The sequence below is a fragment of the Panulirus ornatus genome, chromosome 66 (genome assembly GCF_036320965.1).
Source record: "Panulirus ornatus isolate Po-2019 chromosome 66, ASM3632096v1, whole genome shotgun sequence".
Classification (NCBI taxonomy): domain Eukaryota; kingdom Metazoa; phylum Arthropoda; class Malacostraca; order Decapoda; family Palinuridae; genus Panulirus; species Panulirus ornatus.
Window position 1 is genome coordinate 18,349,385 of NC_092289.1, and position 17,004 is coordinate 18,366,388.

Genomic DNA, 17,004 nt, shown 5'->3' on the forward strand with positions numbered 1-17,004 from the left:
GAGGAGCAAACACCGCGTCGAACACTTCGGGGAACTTGAGGACTATCCATCACGTTGCCTTCCAGCCATCAGTAACGCAGTGGGGTGTGCAGTGGAGCCATTTAAGTAGGCCTTAAGTAGGTACGAGACCTCAGCGTGTGCCGGACTATCCTTGGCTGCTGTGGTGGTTCCGTGGGCCTGGCTGCCTGCCGGAGAGGGCCGCGGCCTCCAACAGCTTGGACTCCGCCCAAGCTGCAGGGGCAGAACACCTCCACAAGATATACGTGCAAGTACCCGGCTCCTACACCTGTCCTTATATCCCTCTGACTCTGTACTGACCTGTACTCTGCGCTGTACCCTGGTATGATCTGGACAGAGTCACGCCTTCGTCTTCACTGTTCCCAAGACCGTACCTGGGTGGTATGTATACCCAGGCTGCACCTGAATTTGGCCTGTGCCCTATCTGTAACTTACCCTGTACGTGAACGGGCTGAATCCAGGCTGGACTTGGCTCGTATGTAAGCCATGCGCCCTTGCTGTATCTGGCCCCTACATGAACATGTGCCTGGCTTTGCTTTGAGCTTAACCTGGCCTACTCGTAAGCTGAACCTTAACTACTTGTGAACTGTACCTGACTTGTTTTTAAGCTGTACCTGGTTTTGTATGTGAGCCATACCTTTACTGTATGAGGCCTGTGTGTGAACATGTATACCTGGCTTTGAATATGAACTGCACAAGGCCTGTGAGTAAGCTGTATCTTGTTCGTGAACTGTACCTAACCTGTGTATGAACAGTAAACCCAGCCTGTGCCTAGACGTCACGCGAGCTGTGTTGTGTAACGTCTCACAGCATCGTCAGCCGTGCCTCCCTCTCTTAAGGTAAGGGCGTGAGCGGTGGTTGGCTCGCATCACGAGCAGTGACCCGTTAAGGGTCGGTCATTCAGCTCGGTGTCAGGCGTCAGAAGGGCGAGTGTGGGACTACATCAGCGGATGTCACCGTGGGACGACGCACACCACAGGTATATCATCATCGATGCCTGGAAGATCCTGGAAGATATCGTCTCCAACTTAACGTTTCGGAGGTAACTTCCTGCTGGCACGACGAACATGGAAGACGTCGTAGATTGCGCCAGAAATCCAGAGGCGCGATATGCGCCAAAAATGACGGTGACGCCTTAAACATCAGGGGCCCAAGACTCCCCAACGCCATGCCAGCAAACATCAAGAACAGCTGGGGATGCGCAGGAGTTTAAGTTTGAGGATGCACTGCTGATATTAGTGTGCCAAACCAGCCAAGGGTGTGGGAGCTCTGTGGGCCAGTGGGATGCGGATTAACCCACATACCCACCTACAGTCAAAGAAGAATGGATAAGGGAGGGGAGGGGGGCAGGATTTTTAAAGCTATTGTTCCTCATTGTATTACGTGACCTTTTTATATTTGTAGTCTCTCTGAGCGGGAGTGTTACAGCGACAACGCATGATTCACATTCCAACAGGCTTTCGTATGAGCCGGGAAAAAAAAAAAAGAAAACGATTGTCAGAATAATAGGTTATAGAAATCATGCTGGAGCTTTCATGAGACTCTTTTTTTTTTAAGTAAACTCGAAAAGCTTTTGCTGGAAATATAGGGTTTTGGGAACCACTCTTCAATTCCTGTGTCCACTGCTGAAGGACCATCTGCGTCGTTGCCACTGCAACGAATTTTGCATAACGACGATATTCGTAGACCGGCACTCGTACAGGCCAGTTATTACCATGCTCAAATTATTACCAGTTAATTTGCCCATTAGTAAGAATGGGGGAGAAAAGTGAGGGGGAAGGAAGGAGAGGGTGAGAAAGAGAGAGGGAGAGGGAAGTATTTCCGGGACATTTATCATACGGTAGTGAGCGATGTGCGCACACCCTAGGCCGCATACGATCATCCGCGTGAAGTATATCCGGTGGGATTCGACGCCCGGACTCCGTGACCAGGTCCTGGACCCGCGTTTCATCGACACCACCGGCGGCGTGGGCGTCGTCGCCGCCGCTCCGTGACGTTTGCCACGTTTCACCGTTGGGGCGTGGGTGGTTTGGTTCCCTGGCGGCCACGCTGGAGCCCTCAGCGGGTGGGGTTGGCGGCGGCACCGAGCGTCCCCTTACCTGCGCTGGCGGTGGTGTCGGAGGGGGTTCCGTGGGACGACGACTGCCTCCGAGACCCCGACCATATTAAACGCGAGGGGGGGGGGGGGGGGGGTTATATGTGACCAGGATGCGCTCCTCCTGCAGGAGTTTTACCGTGTGGCCAGGAGGCTTCTGGGAGCCTTTTGATTTAAGGAGTCGTATACGGAAAGGAAGGTTCCTACTGCACTGCCCTGGATTACGGTGGATCCTCGAGGACTGGTGACTGACTTGACTGAATGACTGGCGCCGTGCACATTATCCTGCCTTGGGTTATTTGCCGTAGTCGGCCTTGAATCGTGATGAGGCCCCGGGCCTCTGCCGCTTGAGACTGTAACCGCCCGACCGACACGGACGCATTCTTGTCTAATTACCTCCAACTGAATTACCGGTGTTCCCCCCCTCCCCCCCAGGGGTCTTCCTCTTCCCCCACGCCCTGTGGCTGCTGGTGTGCTTAGAGCCTCCACTCCCACGGACTGGAATTTCGGAAGTTCATTTTCAGTGGCGGGCTAGGTACTGCAGGCCAAGGGGCTGCTCAATGCTTGCTTGGTGCGCTTCGCGAGGCGTCCGTTGCGCCCCGTCTTCACATTTTGCACAACAGCAACATACGGTGGAAGGAGTGAATGTAGGTGCCGGTATTAGAGTGAGCGAGTCTTCACGTTTACGTTGACTTACATTCCCAAAATATTTATTTTGTTCTCGTATTTAGTAACTCGGAAGTATTTTCCTTTAGGTTATTTTTTCATCTAACAAAAGTACATATAGTTATAGAAAAAAAATAGTCATTATGAATTGTAGTACACCCTATCCCTGTATTTTTCGCATCTTTTAAAACGATATAATGTCTTTTCGTGCATACTTAGAAGGAAAAAAACATCTAAAATTGGGCTAGGAAAATATTCTTATCATTTGCGAAAATTATTCAGTGTGAAAACTTTGTGTGGACCTGGAGGTGGGAGACTTTATTTTAACTTTGGGAGCCGCTGGGTTTTAGGGATCATCGTATTGATCCACTTGTTATTGAGTGGTATATATATATATATATATATATATATATATATATATATATATATATATATATATATATATATATATATCTCCCCTGATGATGTGATTATTACACGAAAGTGCACTTGGGAACTCATCGTGTTTCATTTCCCCGTGGACTCATAGGAATATATATATATATATATATATATATATATATATATATATATATATATATATATATATATATATGTGTGTGTGTTTGTGTGTGTGTGTGTGTGTGTGTGTGTGTGTGTGTGTGTGTGTGTGTGTGATTTTATTTGTTTTTCATCTCAGCCTTTTACAGCTTAGTGCAGAATGCTTGAGAACGGTGTTTATTTATTGGAGGTTCAGAACTGTTTCATACACTGCCGGAGTTTTTAAAGACATCGTAGACTGGTCAGGAAGGAGATCTACAAAATACCTTGGACTCATGACATGTGTCAGGCCGGCCGGTTGTACGAGGATAGTTGTTCTGGCGTGGTGTAAGGGAAGGGACTGTGGCCCGACCATCTGCCTCACTGGGAACTACTGAAATCACAGAGGCTGTCACTCCATGCAGCGCAGACGAGAGAGAGGTGTGTATATGGTCAGAGAAATACCTGGGAAGTCCCAGAAGTTTTGATGATTCCCAACTTACACTCGGAAATAACGTTCTACTGGCGCGTCAGGCATGGAAGACTTTGTAAGATACTGCCTCTGAAATCCGGAGATCCAAAAAAAGAGGGAACTCCGTAAGCCTGCGTGGCCCCGAGACTCTTCCCCGTCTTGCAGGCTGCCGTCAGAGACAGCCTGGGATGCACGGTGGAGATGTTCAAGAATTGTGGACCTGAGGGCTGCGGGGTTCCAGCATCTTGGCCGACCAGCGACCACAATCCAGCATCCTGGACCCAGCCAGGGCTGTGGGGGATGGGTAAAGACCCTACCACCCCACTCTCCCTGAAGACATCACCAGGTATTTACTTAACCACCACCTGCCACCATCATGGCGTGGCGACGGACGGGCGTGGGAGCGTCCTGGATCTGGGGGAAGTTTATGGAAGGCTACGGAGCAGCCGGGGGGTCCCGACCCTCCTGCCGGGGAGAGAGGGCAGCTTGGGGACGGAGCAGAGGTCCCTCCGGAGCGCGTGAGAGTGGCAGGTGCGGGGCGGGTGGCAGCCTGAGATATGCACATGGCTGGCCAACTCTTCATAATCTTACTGCCAAAGTTTAAATGAGTCGCCTCTCGCCCTCGCCAGCCAGCCAGCCAGCCAGCGCGGCACGACTAAAGTAGCTGACCTCAGGGCCTTCCAGTGCCTCCCCCAGCAGCGCGGCGGCTGGCTGGCACTGGCCCGTGGTTAACTTGTGGTCCAAGGTGCCTCCTCCTTTTCCCTTGGCACACATCGGTGCTGGAGAGCGACATCCCTACAGCTGCCCGGACTGCAGTGCCACCGCGAGCCTACCCCTCATAATGGCCATCCAGCTGCTGTAGTTGGCTGTGAGTGTGGGTCCAGGTGGGGAATCACCTCCTTCTTGCCAGGGGGTGCCCGCCTGTTTCAGCCAGGTGTCGCCTCGTCTGGCCTAGGATCGGAGTGGCGGCTTACAAGACGGGGCTTGCCCATGGTGGCTCGGTGTTAAGGGTAATCAGACCTGGCTTTAGCTGGCCAGCCATTTGGTCTGTGGTTGTGGGAGGATCTGGGACCGGAGGTGGAGGGAGATGGTCGCGCTCTGGGCAGCAAAAGGAGACGGTAATGTTCTAGGTACAGTGGAGAAATATGCTGGTGTCAGGAACCAGGATGGGACCTGATGTTGGCAGCCCTCAGGGACGTGTTCTGGTGTCAGAAGGGGGCGGAAGGGAAGGGCAGAGGGGTGCTAGGGACCTGGTGGGAGAGGCGTGAATGGAAACTTGATTGTCGGTTATTGTCGTAACTGATGGTCTTTGATTATCCGACTAATGAGATCCAGGACGAACAATCAAGGTCTGATCGAGGAAACAAGATGACTCCGTGCACAGTCCGGGAGGGGTATTGGAGGACACGTTCCATAGACCTGCCACAGCCTGGGTGCTCCAGCACACTGGTGGATTTAAGGCCAGTCCATGTTTTCAACTGTCCCGTAGCCGTGCCGTCCATAGTGTTCTTGGTGGTTGCAGGGAATGTAATTGATTTCTGTTCCAAGATATCGACGCTGTTTTCCCTAATACTACCGAAGGCACCTTGCGTTGTCGTTGTTTTTGTCCGCCATGCTTGTCGTGTGGAGAGAGATTTTGGAGTATAGAGTGGAAGCCATGCTTCTCGGGATGTCGTATGTGTCTGAATTATGATGTATATATCACCTGTCTTCTTTTTCAGACATGTCATCCATTGCACTTTCGGCTGTTCCCAGTGTAACAGTCAGTAGGGACTGGGGAAGAGGTCTGCCTATGATGTTTTCAACGCGGTACTGTGGCCTGCCATGACCAGCGATGATCTAGTGTCTTCGTGTGTCCAGAGTCCTAAATAGATCCATTGCGTCAGTGGATACGTTTATTCTGGTGGGGGCCCTGGTTTCCCCAAGGGGGATTTTTGGGTTATGATGAGACTCCTGGTGTCATGATAACACGGTAAGGCATCTGGTGTCTGTGGTTACATGGTGGTGGTGTGTGTAGTGGGAAAGGAGGGGGTCTCCTGGTGCCTTCATGTTCCCATGGTGAAGATGTGGGTACGGGGAAGGTCCTGGTGCCCTCGTCGCCCCGTGGTGAAGGTGTAGGTCAAGGGGAGGCGCCACCACCCTCCCTTGATCGTGGGTAAGCTTGACACGAGTCTCGGGTCGCTGCTCTGACTCAGCTCCTGGGTGTGTCCTTGTGCACCCGCGCTGGCTTATACCCATACCGGCGTGAGGCATGGCCCTTGAGGGAGGAGGATGTGGTCTGTGTGTGTGCGTGTGTGTTTGCAGGACATTGGTCTTCTCTTCTCACGGTCCCTGAACTGTCTCTTTATATTTTCTACTTCGTTTTATGTTCGCAGAGTTGATATACATGCAAAGGTTTTTTTGGTGGGTGGAGGGGGAAGAGGAACAGAGAAAATTTGGATTTCCCGCTGCATTGTTAACGCTGGTTCGTTCTGCAGTAATCTGAAGGCTCCCTCGTCTCTCCTCTTCATGGAGATGAATGTATCCTCTGGGATAGAAACTGGACGAGTCGCTATTTGTGTGTGTTGTATATATGTTGCTACACGGACGCGAGAGGGGCATTACTCACGCGTCGGTGGCGGCTTTGTTGGCTCTCCTCTCCGCCGCACCAGAATCGAAACCCGGAAGTAAGAAACAAGCGAAGAGCACCGTGTTCTTCTTGTTGAAGTCGAACACCCGGGTTATTGAGTCGTGTGTTCGGGTCGGCCATTGGTAGGTCATGTGGGGGGGGGGGTCGCGTGGTAGGTCATGTGAGGGGGGGTCGCCTGGTAGGTCATCGCGAGTTGGGTCGGTCAGTGGCGCGGGTAAATCACATCCCCACGCAGCGGCAGCCCTTAAAACTTGCTTCTCTCCTGAATCATTGGTGTGTCCAGTTGATGGCGGGGCTGATGATGTGTCGAAGACAGTGTAGTGGGGGTTTAGAGTGTAGTTGGAGGAGAGGACATGAGTGAGGGTGGTGGAGTATCCACTTAGCGGCCATCGACGCTGGGGAGGCCTGTAGGTATGCCAGATGACGTCGCCAGGCAGGGAACAGCCATTGTTGTCAACGGCCGTCGAGGGTGGGCGAGGGAGACGTCATGTTGCCACGTCTGTGTCGCCCAAATAACCCTCTTCCTGCCCCCTTGTGCATGATCTGTGTCGGGGGGCACCAGCGCCCCGCCCCAGCTGCCTTCGTCTGTGTCGCCGGCACCCGCTTTGGCTCTCCACGCAGCGCACCGCCTCTCCTTGTCCCTGATGAACGCCACGGGCCACGCTGCTGTGCCCTTAGACTGTGCCGTGGAACGTCGTGCATTTGTGCTGCGACCGGCAGTGTGTCGTGACGAGGGGGAGAGGACAACCTGACAGGGGAGGGAGTGTCCGGGAAGTGTGCTGTAAGACGCACAAAGGTCTTTCGCCGCCTCCTCCTGTTCGCTAGAGTTGTGCCGGGTCTTTGTGTCGCGGGACTGGAGTGAGCTGTAGAGGCCTCTTGCTGCTGGACACGCGCTGTGTGGCGTGCTGTGCGCGTCCGAACCCGGTTTGTGAACGCTTGTAAGAGGGGATATGTGCGCGTGCATGAGGTACTTATGTGTATATGTGAGGTACGTGTACTTGTGTATGAGGTGCGTGACCCATAAGACTGTTTCCCCTCGTTAGGAGCACGGAGGAGCAAGGGAACTGAGAACTTTATTGCGAGCGGGACGCAGTGTGGCAGCGAGGGCGGCAGCCGCCGGGGAGAACAGGTGTTCACACGTGCACACGGGCAGGCCAGGTGAGCCGAGGAATAATGTGAGGAGGGAGCAGGGCGGGGAGATCAATGGGAGGCGTGGCCTTAGTGGCGGTGTTGTGGCCTGGGACTCCCTCGGCCGCCACCCATTCATCCCTGCACACGCACGCGCACACACTTCCCCTTCTGTACACACACACACACGCACCTACTCACTGGCACACAGACACACTCACACAGATATCCCAGGACCAACCCACACCTTCGGGAGACTTCCAAGGGGATCACACTACCGTAGGAGAGGGTCGTCTGTGTATATATCCCAGGGTCGTGAGGGCCGGACACCTGCTCCCAGCCTGTTGCTGTAGTAGCCGCCCAAGGTTGACACGGCTCCTTCTCACCTTAACCACAAAGGTTTTGAGTTTATGGCTGAGGGTGGTGGATTGATGGAGCGGTGGGGGTACGATGGAGGGGGTTAGAGGTGCAAAGAAAAGGGGGGCTTGAGGATGGCGGTGCAGATGACGGGTGGTGGGGTGGTCCGTCTCGTTGGAGTGGTGGCCATATGCAGAAGGCGGTGAAGGTGACGCTGCCGGAAGCGGGAGGGGGCTGGGCTGCACGTTCGCTTGGTTGACCGTGTGTTTTATTTTCCTTCCCATACCTCAAGCGTCGAGACACGGGGATGACGAGCACCACGTCGCCCGGGGAGGTGCTGTCGTTGCCGGGAGCACCCAGGTCGGTTTAGCAACGGGACATGTTTCCAGATGTGTGTGTGGGTGTTTATTTCAAGTTACAGCCTCCGTCCCTCACCATCAGCCCGCCAACGCCATCCGATATGGGCGATGGTGTGACAGAGGCTGCGGTTTGGTCAAGCTGGTGTAGCCTGGGTGGTGGTCATCTGTCACCACAGCTGGGGAAGGCTGGTGTAGCCTGGGTGCTGGCCATCTGTCACCCCAGCTGGGGAAGGCTGGTGTAGCCTGGGTCCTGGCCATCTGTCACCACAGCTGGGGAAGGCTGGTGTAGCCTGGGTGCTGGCCATCTGTCACCCCAGCTGGGGAAGGCTGGTGTAGCCTGGGTGCTGGCCATCTGTCACTCCAGCTGGGGAAGGTTGGTGTAGCCTGGGTGCTGGCCATCTGTCACCCCAGCTGGGGAAGGCTGGTGTAGCCTAGGTGGTGGCCATCTGTCACCACAGCTGGGGAAGGCTGGTGTAGCCTGGGTCCTGGCCATCTCTTTATAATCAGAATGGGAAAGCTCGGTTCCCAAAGAGGCTCAAGTTGGTTACATTTCGAAAAGTTCTCATATGATTTTCTCTCTATTTGTTGTGGAGTGAGTCTCGCACGGCGAGATAGAACTTCAGTAAATCACTTTGATGCCTTCTTCGTAAACTGTTTCACGCGAGTGTAACCAAACTTTTTCCCCCAAATTCCTCCACAATCTTATTCATGAAATGGTATAAAAATGCCAAGTCTTTTGTTTATTATTATTATTTTTTTTTTTGAGTCGTGATTAAGGGCAGGGTATAGGTCACTCTCTCTTTGAGGATGGTGGAGCTGGTCGTGTCAAAGGGCACTTCCAACACACTCAAGGTCGTTACTGTGGTGCTCTAGGGTCGTGTCAAAGGGCACGTCCATCACACTCAAGGTCGTTACCGTGGTGCTCTAGGGTCGTGTCAAAGGTCACGTCCGTCACACTCAAGGTCGTTACCGTGGTGCTCTAGGGTCGTGTCAAAGGGCACGTCCGTCACACTCAAGGTCGTTACCGTGGTGCTCTAGGGTCGTGTCAAAGGGCACGTCCATCACACTCAAGGTCGTTACTGTGGTGCTCTAGGGTCGTACCGTCCTGCCCAGGAGGCAGGCTCTGTTGTTCACGGTGAGTGTTGTCTCTCACTCGTGACCAGTTCTGGCTCGATTTGTGCCGCTGTGGACGGCCAGGTTTAATCGTGCACCCCGTGCTCGTCTTACGGGCGGCCCTACTGAAGGACTGTAGAGGAAAAAAAAAGAGAAATAGCCTTTCCCAGGGCCTTTCTCAGACTCCCCGCGAGTAAGATGATGATTACATGTATCATTACAAACATTACATGGATTAAATTTTTTTTTTTTACTGTAAAAGCTGATTAATTACAGTCGTTCATATGGCAAGCTTAGCGAACTAGAGATGCATAAAGTGGATACAGTCTTGCAATGTCATACGTCTTTTCGTTGACGATAAGGCGCTGGGCTGTTTCCTGCAGGACTCTCTCTCTCTCTCTCTCTCTCTCTCTCTCTCTCTCTCTCTCTCTCTCTCTCTCTCTCTCTCTCTCTCTCTCTCTCTCTCAGTTGAACAGACACTGTTCCAGTTTGTGGTGTCGTCCCAGAGAGACCCCCCCCCTGCTAAATGTGGGCGTCGGTATGGAGTTAGGTCCCCCCCCCCCTTTTTTTTAGTTCACCAGAGGCATCGAACCCATCCACTCCACTCCCCCACTCCCCTCTCTCTCTCTATGTATATTCCGGCACATATACTTTAACCCTTAAAGTGCTGCAGTCAGTCTCCCCTTCCTCCATACCCCATTCCCCCTCACCCCAAAAAGCTTTGTTGCTGCCATGAATCCGTCAGGTTTATGGGGGTAAAGGGGGAGTTGGGGGGGGGGGTGGGGTGTCTCTGTGATCCATGGTGGGCGGGCTGTACAGCCCGGCATTCTCTCTCTCTCTCTCTCTCTCTCTCTCTCTCTCTCTCTCTCTCTCTCTCTCTCTCTCTCTCTCTCTCTCTCTCTCTCTCTAACGTTCTCGCTCTGGTTGACTTTTTTTTTTTTTTTACAGCTTCTGCTATTAATTCGACGACATGTTTAGACTCCACAGCTCTGTGTGTGTGTGTGTGTGTGTGTGTGTGTGTGTGTGTGTGTGTGTGTTGGGGGGAGGGTGGTGGTTTCGGAGCCCGTTTGAGAAAGGCGGTATTCAGGGTCATGGGGTGGTGGGGTGTGTGTGTGTGTTGGTTGGTTGGTTGCGTGGACAGCCTAAGCTTCTCCCTCCCCCTGCCCCGCCCCGCCTCCCCTGCCCTGTTCTTGCTTGAAACTTGAGATAGCTGTTCAAGGACGCTCGGGGTAGATCCAGGCTTGAAGCTAGCTGGCGAGGGGATAGGAGGAGTTGACTAGGATGTTTCTCGCCTCAAGAGCGGCGATTTTTGTCGTGTTCTCCTCCTACCCCATCCTGTGCAGGGACGGAGGCGTGCGTGGAAGAGGATGCAAGGGTGCACAGATGGTCGTCCAGGGCTGTGCTGCAGAGAACACGAGATAGATGCAAACAGTTGGTTCTTTTGCATTGAAACCAGTCAGATGATGTCAGTCGTCCACGGGCATTTGGGTTAGGTAGATGGAAAACTAGTGTATTCTGGAAAGAAACCAGCCAGACGGATGTTCAAGAACGCTTGCGCGTAAAAAAAAAAAAAAAATAGATCCATGGAGTTCGTTCTGGGTTTCTAGAAGCGCATCATAATTGTTAGTGTTCGAACTAGCGCAGACCGTCCAGGACTTGATCAGAGAAATTCCTGCTGAGAACCCTTACAGTTGGCATTTAATCAGGGCATTTCTATTTAAATCCTGGTATTTCGTCCTTGATGGATATTACATTAACGACCTCAGTGTCTTGTGTTGGACGGGTGACTTCGGTGTTGTCCCCCACAGTGGTCTGTGTTGGACGGGTGACTTCGATGTTGTCCCCCACAGTGGTCTGTGTTGGACGGGTGACTTCGATGTTGTCCCCCACAGTGGTCTGTGTTGGACGGGTGACTTCGATGTTGTCCCCCACAGTGGTCTGTGTTGGACGGGTGACTTCGGTGTTGTCCCCCACAGTGGTCTGTGTTGGACGGGTGACTTCGATGTTGTCCCCCACAGTGGTCTGTGTTGGACGGGTGACTTCGATGTTGTCCCCCACAGTGGTCTGTGTTGGACGGGTGACTTCGATGTTGTCCCCCACAGTGGTCTGTGTTGGACGGGTGACTTCGGTGTTGTCCCCCCACAGTGGTCTGTGTTGGACGGGTGACTTCGATGTTGTCCCCCACAGTGGTCTGTGTTGGACGGGTGACTTCGGTGTTGTCCCCCACAGTGGTCTGTGTTGGACGGGTGACTTCGGTGTTGTCCCCCAGAGTGGTCTGTGTTGGACGGGTGACTTCGATGTTGTCCCCCACAGTGGTGTGACTTCGGTGTTGCCCCCCACAGTGGTCTGTGTTGGACGGGTGACTTCGGTGTTGTCCCCCCACAGTGGTCTGTGTTGGACGGGTGACTTCGATGTTGTCCCCCACAGTGGTTTGTGTTGGACGGGTGACTTCGGTGATGTCCCCCACAGTGGTCTGTGTTGGACGGGTGACTTCGATGTTGTCCCCCACAGTGGTCTGTGTTGGACGGGTGACTTCGGTGTTGTCCCCCACAGTGGTCTGTGTTGGACGGGTGACTTCGATGTTGTCCCCCAGAGTGGTCTGTGTTGGACGGGTGACTTCGGTGTTGTCCCCCACAGTGGTCTGTGTTGGACGGGTGACTTCGATGTTGTCCCCCACAGTGGTTTGTGTTGGACGGGTGACTTCGATGTTGTCCCCCACAGTGGTCTGTGTTGGACGGGTGACTTCGATGTTGTCCCCCCACAGTGGTCTGTGTTGGACGGGTGACTTCGATGTTGTCCCCCACAGTGGTCTGTGTTGGACGGGTGACTTCGGTGTTGCCCCCCCACAGTGGTCTGTGTTGGACGGGTGACTTCGGTGTTGTCCCCCCACAGTGGTCTGTGTTGGACGGGTGACTTCGGTGTTGTCCCCCCGCAGTGGTCTGTGTTGGACGGGTGACTTCGGTGTTGTCTCCCCACAGTGGTCTGTGTTGGACGGGTGACTTCGATGTTGTCCCCCACAGTGGTCTGTGTTGGACGGGTGACTTCGATGTTGTCCCCCACAGTGGTCTGTGTTGGACGGGTGACTTCGGTGTTGTCCCCCCACAGTGGTCTGTGTTGGACGGGTGACTTCGGTGTTGTCCCCCACAGTGGTTTGTGTTGGACGGGTGACTTCGATGTTGTCCCCCACAGTGGTCTGTGTTGGACGGGTGACTTCGATGTTGTCCCCCACAGTGGTCTGTGTTGGACGGGTGACTTCGATGTTGTCCCCCACAGTGGTTTGTGTTGGACGGGTGACTTCGATGTTGTCCCCCAGAGTGGTCTGTGTTGGACGGGTGACTTCGATGTTGTCCCCCCACAGTGGTCTGTGTTGGACGGGTGACTTCGGTGTTGTCCCCCCACAGTGGTCTGTGTTGGACGGGTGACTTCGATGTTGTCCCCCCACAGTGGTTTGTGTTGGACGGGTGACTTCGGTGTTGCCCCCCACAGTGGTTTGTGTTGGACGGGTGACTTCGATGTTGTCCCCCACAGTTGTCTGTGTTGGACGGGTGACTTCGATGTTGTCCCCCACAGTGGTTTGTGTTGGACGGGTGACTTCGATGTTGTCCCCCAGAGTGGTCTGTGTTGGACGGGTGACTTCGGTGTTGTCCCCCCACAGTGGTGTGACTTCGGTGTTGCCCCCCACAGTGGTCTGTGTTGGACGGGTGACTTCGATGTTGTCCCCCACAGTGGTTTGTGTTGGACGGGTGACTTCGATGTTGTCCCCCACAGTGGTTTGTGTTGGACGGGTGACTTCGGTGTTGTCCCCCACAGTGTCTGCGAGGCCCAGGAGTTATCCATCAACACAAGCCTGGCGGTGTATGTAATGGGTGCGACGATGAGAATTACGACCTCGTCAGCGCGAGAGGAGGTTGATATGCGTCCTCTTGTCTCTCTCTCTCTATATATATATCTGATTTAAGGAGCCGTCAGAGACACTGCTCTCATTTTAATATGTACGGGTTCTTTGGGACTTCTCCATGGCCATATATTGTTATTCAAGCATGGTACTACTACTTTTTTTTCCCCCCACACCCCCTCTCATCTCACTCACTTGTAGTGAGTGTAAGGTTATATGTTTGGTGTGTTCCTTTGACTGCACGTTCGGCTGGTGTCACAGGAGTGGATGAGCTGGCCTCCACCCGGGCGATCCTTCTGGGAATGTGTCCTACGCGATATCCTCATTTAGGGGGGAGAGTGGGGATGGTCGTGTGCCTCCCTCCCTCTTCTCTTCTCCTCCCCCCCCCCCGGCTGCGGGTCGTTGGGCACCCACGTCACGCCTTCTGTGACCCGCCAGAATGGCCTCGCCCACCGCTCGTGGGGACCCCGTAGTAAACATCGTGTCCGGGTGTATGCGTGGGAGGCCCGGGCAAAACCTCTCAAAGTCGTTCACACAGCGAGTGCCACAGAGACAAAGGGACAGGCTGGGCTGTGGGGAGAGCGTACACCATCGAACGTTGTGTGGACCTTGCGGCTCTCCCCCAACCCCTTACGGGGGGAAATCCGGTCACTAAGGCTTTGTTATTAAGAAATCATCTTACCTTATTCATAACGACTGTGGTACTTGACCGGTTAGTCGGTCATCTGGACGAGGAACGTACTCCATTGACGTGGAAGTTAATTAAGCATCTGTTCCCATACCATCGTGGACATGTCCCCTTACGTCGTCTTGTAGCAAGTAGTTTCATGCACTGGACTGAACTTCACGGGTCTTGTGGTTTTAATCCCGTGATCCTTTATCGAATGATCCAAACGTTACAGAGGAGAGTCTTAACCCCGTAGTCATAGGTTTGAAGTGACCAAATGGCAATACTCCGTTACTCTGCTGAAGAGAGATTATTTCGGGGTTTTGTTTCTCACCAAGTGACGATGGATTTTGCCTGCTTTACTGTATCTCTCGTTGCTTGGTTGAGGGAGAGGTAGGTGGCGCCCACGCTGATACAGTCCGTATCTGTGATGGAGACTTCGAGGTATTACTTGTTTGGTTTATATGCCAGTCTGTTGCGGCGTCTCTTGCCCCCCGGCAGAGACCAGGTGGGCAAAGAAACAGGTGCTTCTTCCCCCTCACGCCATCTTCGGCTGCATCTATGACCGTACACGAGATGAAGGACAAGATCATGGACTAGGGTGTGTGTCTCCTTCCCCCCACCTATCCATCGGGCTTCCTCCTGATCCGATGTCTCGCTATAGCCCCATTCACGTCTCGAAATCGTATCTCGAGACAGAGTAAATGACATCTCGAGAACACGGCGGAACCCCCCTCCGGCGCTCTGGCATCTAATTGAACGTCTGGGATTCTCGCCAGCACTTCGTCGGTCCGACCGTTCCTTTAGATTCACTGCTGCTGCTGCTGCTGCTGCTGCTGCTGCTGCTGCTGCTGCAACAGTTGCCAGACACCGCTACAAACCTGTACATCAAGTGAGTGAACACAGTGCGTACACCGCCGTAAGGAGCACAAGCTTCTCACCCAAGGTGAACAGGGTTCCAACACTGCAAAAATAACCAGCATTCTTAACGCACACCTTTATTTTTCTTTTTTTCCTTTCTCCACCACCACCACCACCACCACACCAACCAGAAGCGAACATAGCCATCACTCACTGGCCGTAGAAAAAAAAAATATATATATACATAGGGTGGGATCTCTTGAATTGCAGGAAAGATCCGCCATATACATCAAGTAAAAAATCAACACGGGACGTGTGTCGTGTCTGGTCTGCGCAAGACGTGGAACAGAGCGCACGAGACTCGTACAGAGGAAGACCGGGTTGGGTGTTGACTGCTGGGGCCAACCCACGCTCACACTGGGGATTGGGGGGTGTGAGGGAGGAGGAGGAGGGAGGGGTGATGTGATGTTGCAACACACCCGTGATGCAGAAAATAATGATGGAAAAAAAAAGAATAATGCGGACACCAACGAAGAGTGTGTTCGGACGTGGAACCTGATGGTGTCATGACGGAACCTAGCGTTAGGAGACCACGAAAGCATATCTATTTATATATTAGACTCTTAAGCTTATTCATATATTAGACTCTTAAGCTTATCTATAGATAAGAGTCGTGTGATACCTCACGCCTCCTGCTAGATAAGGACGGTAGAAACTGGGCCGCATGCGACGCACCTTCATCCCTGACAGTAAGAAAGGCAACGTATTCACCCCGGGGCAAGCACGACTTCGAAGGGAAATGTAGGCCCGCACGCCCGGGTCCTGGCCAAAAAGTCGTGCAGTACGCGTTTTAGAATTCTCTGAGGGAGAGGGAATGTTGCGCAGTGGGTCGGCGTTCGATTGGTGCGTGCGTGTGAGGCGGTGGTGGCGGTGGGCCACTGATTTGACTCAAAGAGCAAGACACATTCCGGTCCGAGGAGTTCGACTCCTGCGAGACACACAGCGACGCGCACGGGAGACCTCCGGTCGCCCGCGCGCCAGGCCAGGCCCGGCGCGCGGGGCGGAGCACCAAGCCACCGGGGAACATTATGGGACAACCTGGGCTCGTTACACTGTACTACCCATGACGTCCATGGGATATCTTCTGCTCCCCATCCCCTCACCCACACCCCCGCGTTACTCAACTTTCCCACACCTCTTCCCACACACACACACACACACACACACACACACACACACACACAGAGTAATTGATTTTTTTTTTATTTTTACTGTGTGAGGATCTCTCATTTGGACTTAGATTTTCAAAGTCCTTCAGGGAATATTAAGTAGAAGTGATGGTCGTTAACATCTTCAAGCACCTTGGAGGTACTGCCCCTTGGGTTTATACATTGGTCAGCCCTTTGACCTGACCCCCATGGCAACAATGTGACGATCCTCTTGAACTCTGGTAATTTATTTTTTTGAGGGTGGTTTCTATAGAAAGAGAGAGAAAAAAAAATGCTCCATGAACATCATCTATTTTGTCTGGCAGCGTATTAAACCAGTGGGGGAAGAAAGGGTGGATTTGGCGTGAAAATCTCTGGGATAATCCGTATTTTACGGGAACGCTGAGGATGAGAGAGAGAGAGAGAGAGAGAGAGAGAGAGAGAGAGAGAGAGAGAGAGAGAGAGAGAGAGAGAGAGAGAGAGAGAGTGCCGATTTGGTATTAATTTTAGCACGCTCCCCGCCGTTGTGAGGGAGGGAGGCGGTGCTGAGGGTGGGAGCAGGTCAGGTACTCCTCCTTCGGTCGTGGTGGAAAGAAGAGCCAGTGTGTAGCTGGGAGGTGTGGGCGCCGCCGGTATACCCGGGACATTAAACCTCTCGGTCGCGAAAATTATGGCATCGCTAAACCTCCGCCAGGCAGGGCGGTCCCAACTTCAACGGAAATATTCAATTTTTCTATATTTTTTTTTTTTCTTCCCGACGGGTGGACCATTTTTTAATATTTATTTTTTTTCCCCTGTTTAAGATGGATTTTGGACGTGTATCGTTGGAGAGTTAATAAGCGACCCTATCTCTAGGGGTTAATTACTACTACTGCTACTACTACATCAGGGTATGTGTGTCTAGCAGGAATGTGCGCTTGGCGCATTATTATTATATAGAAGGGTCGTTGTCTGGGTTCGTAAGTGCGCTCGCTAGGTACAATATATAGATTGTAGTGCATTTTTTTTATTTGGTTT

The 17,004-nt window shown here is 52.9% G+C and overlaps 1 protein-coding gene across 21 annotated transcripts in view; it reads left to right on the forward strand.

Moving 5' to 3' along the window:
- Nucleotides 1-17,004, forward strand: part of pyd (zonula occludens-like protein polychaetoid) — a 430,922-nt gene that overhangs the window by 319,613 nt on the left and 94,305 nt on the right. The window lies entirely within an intron of this gene.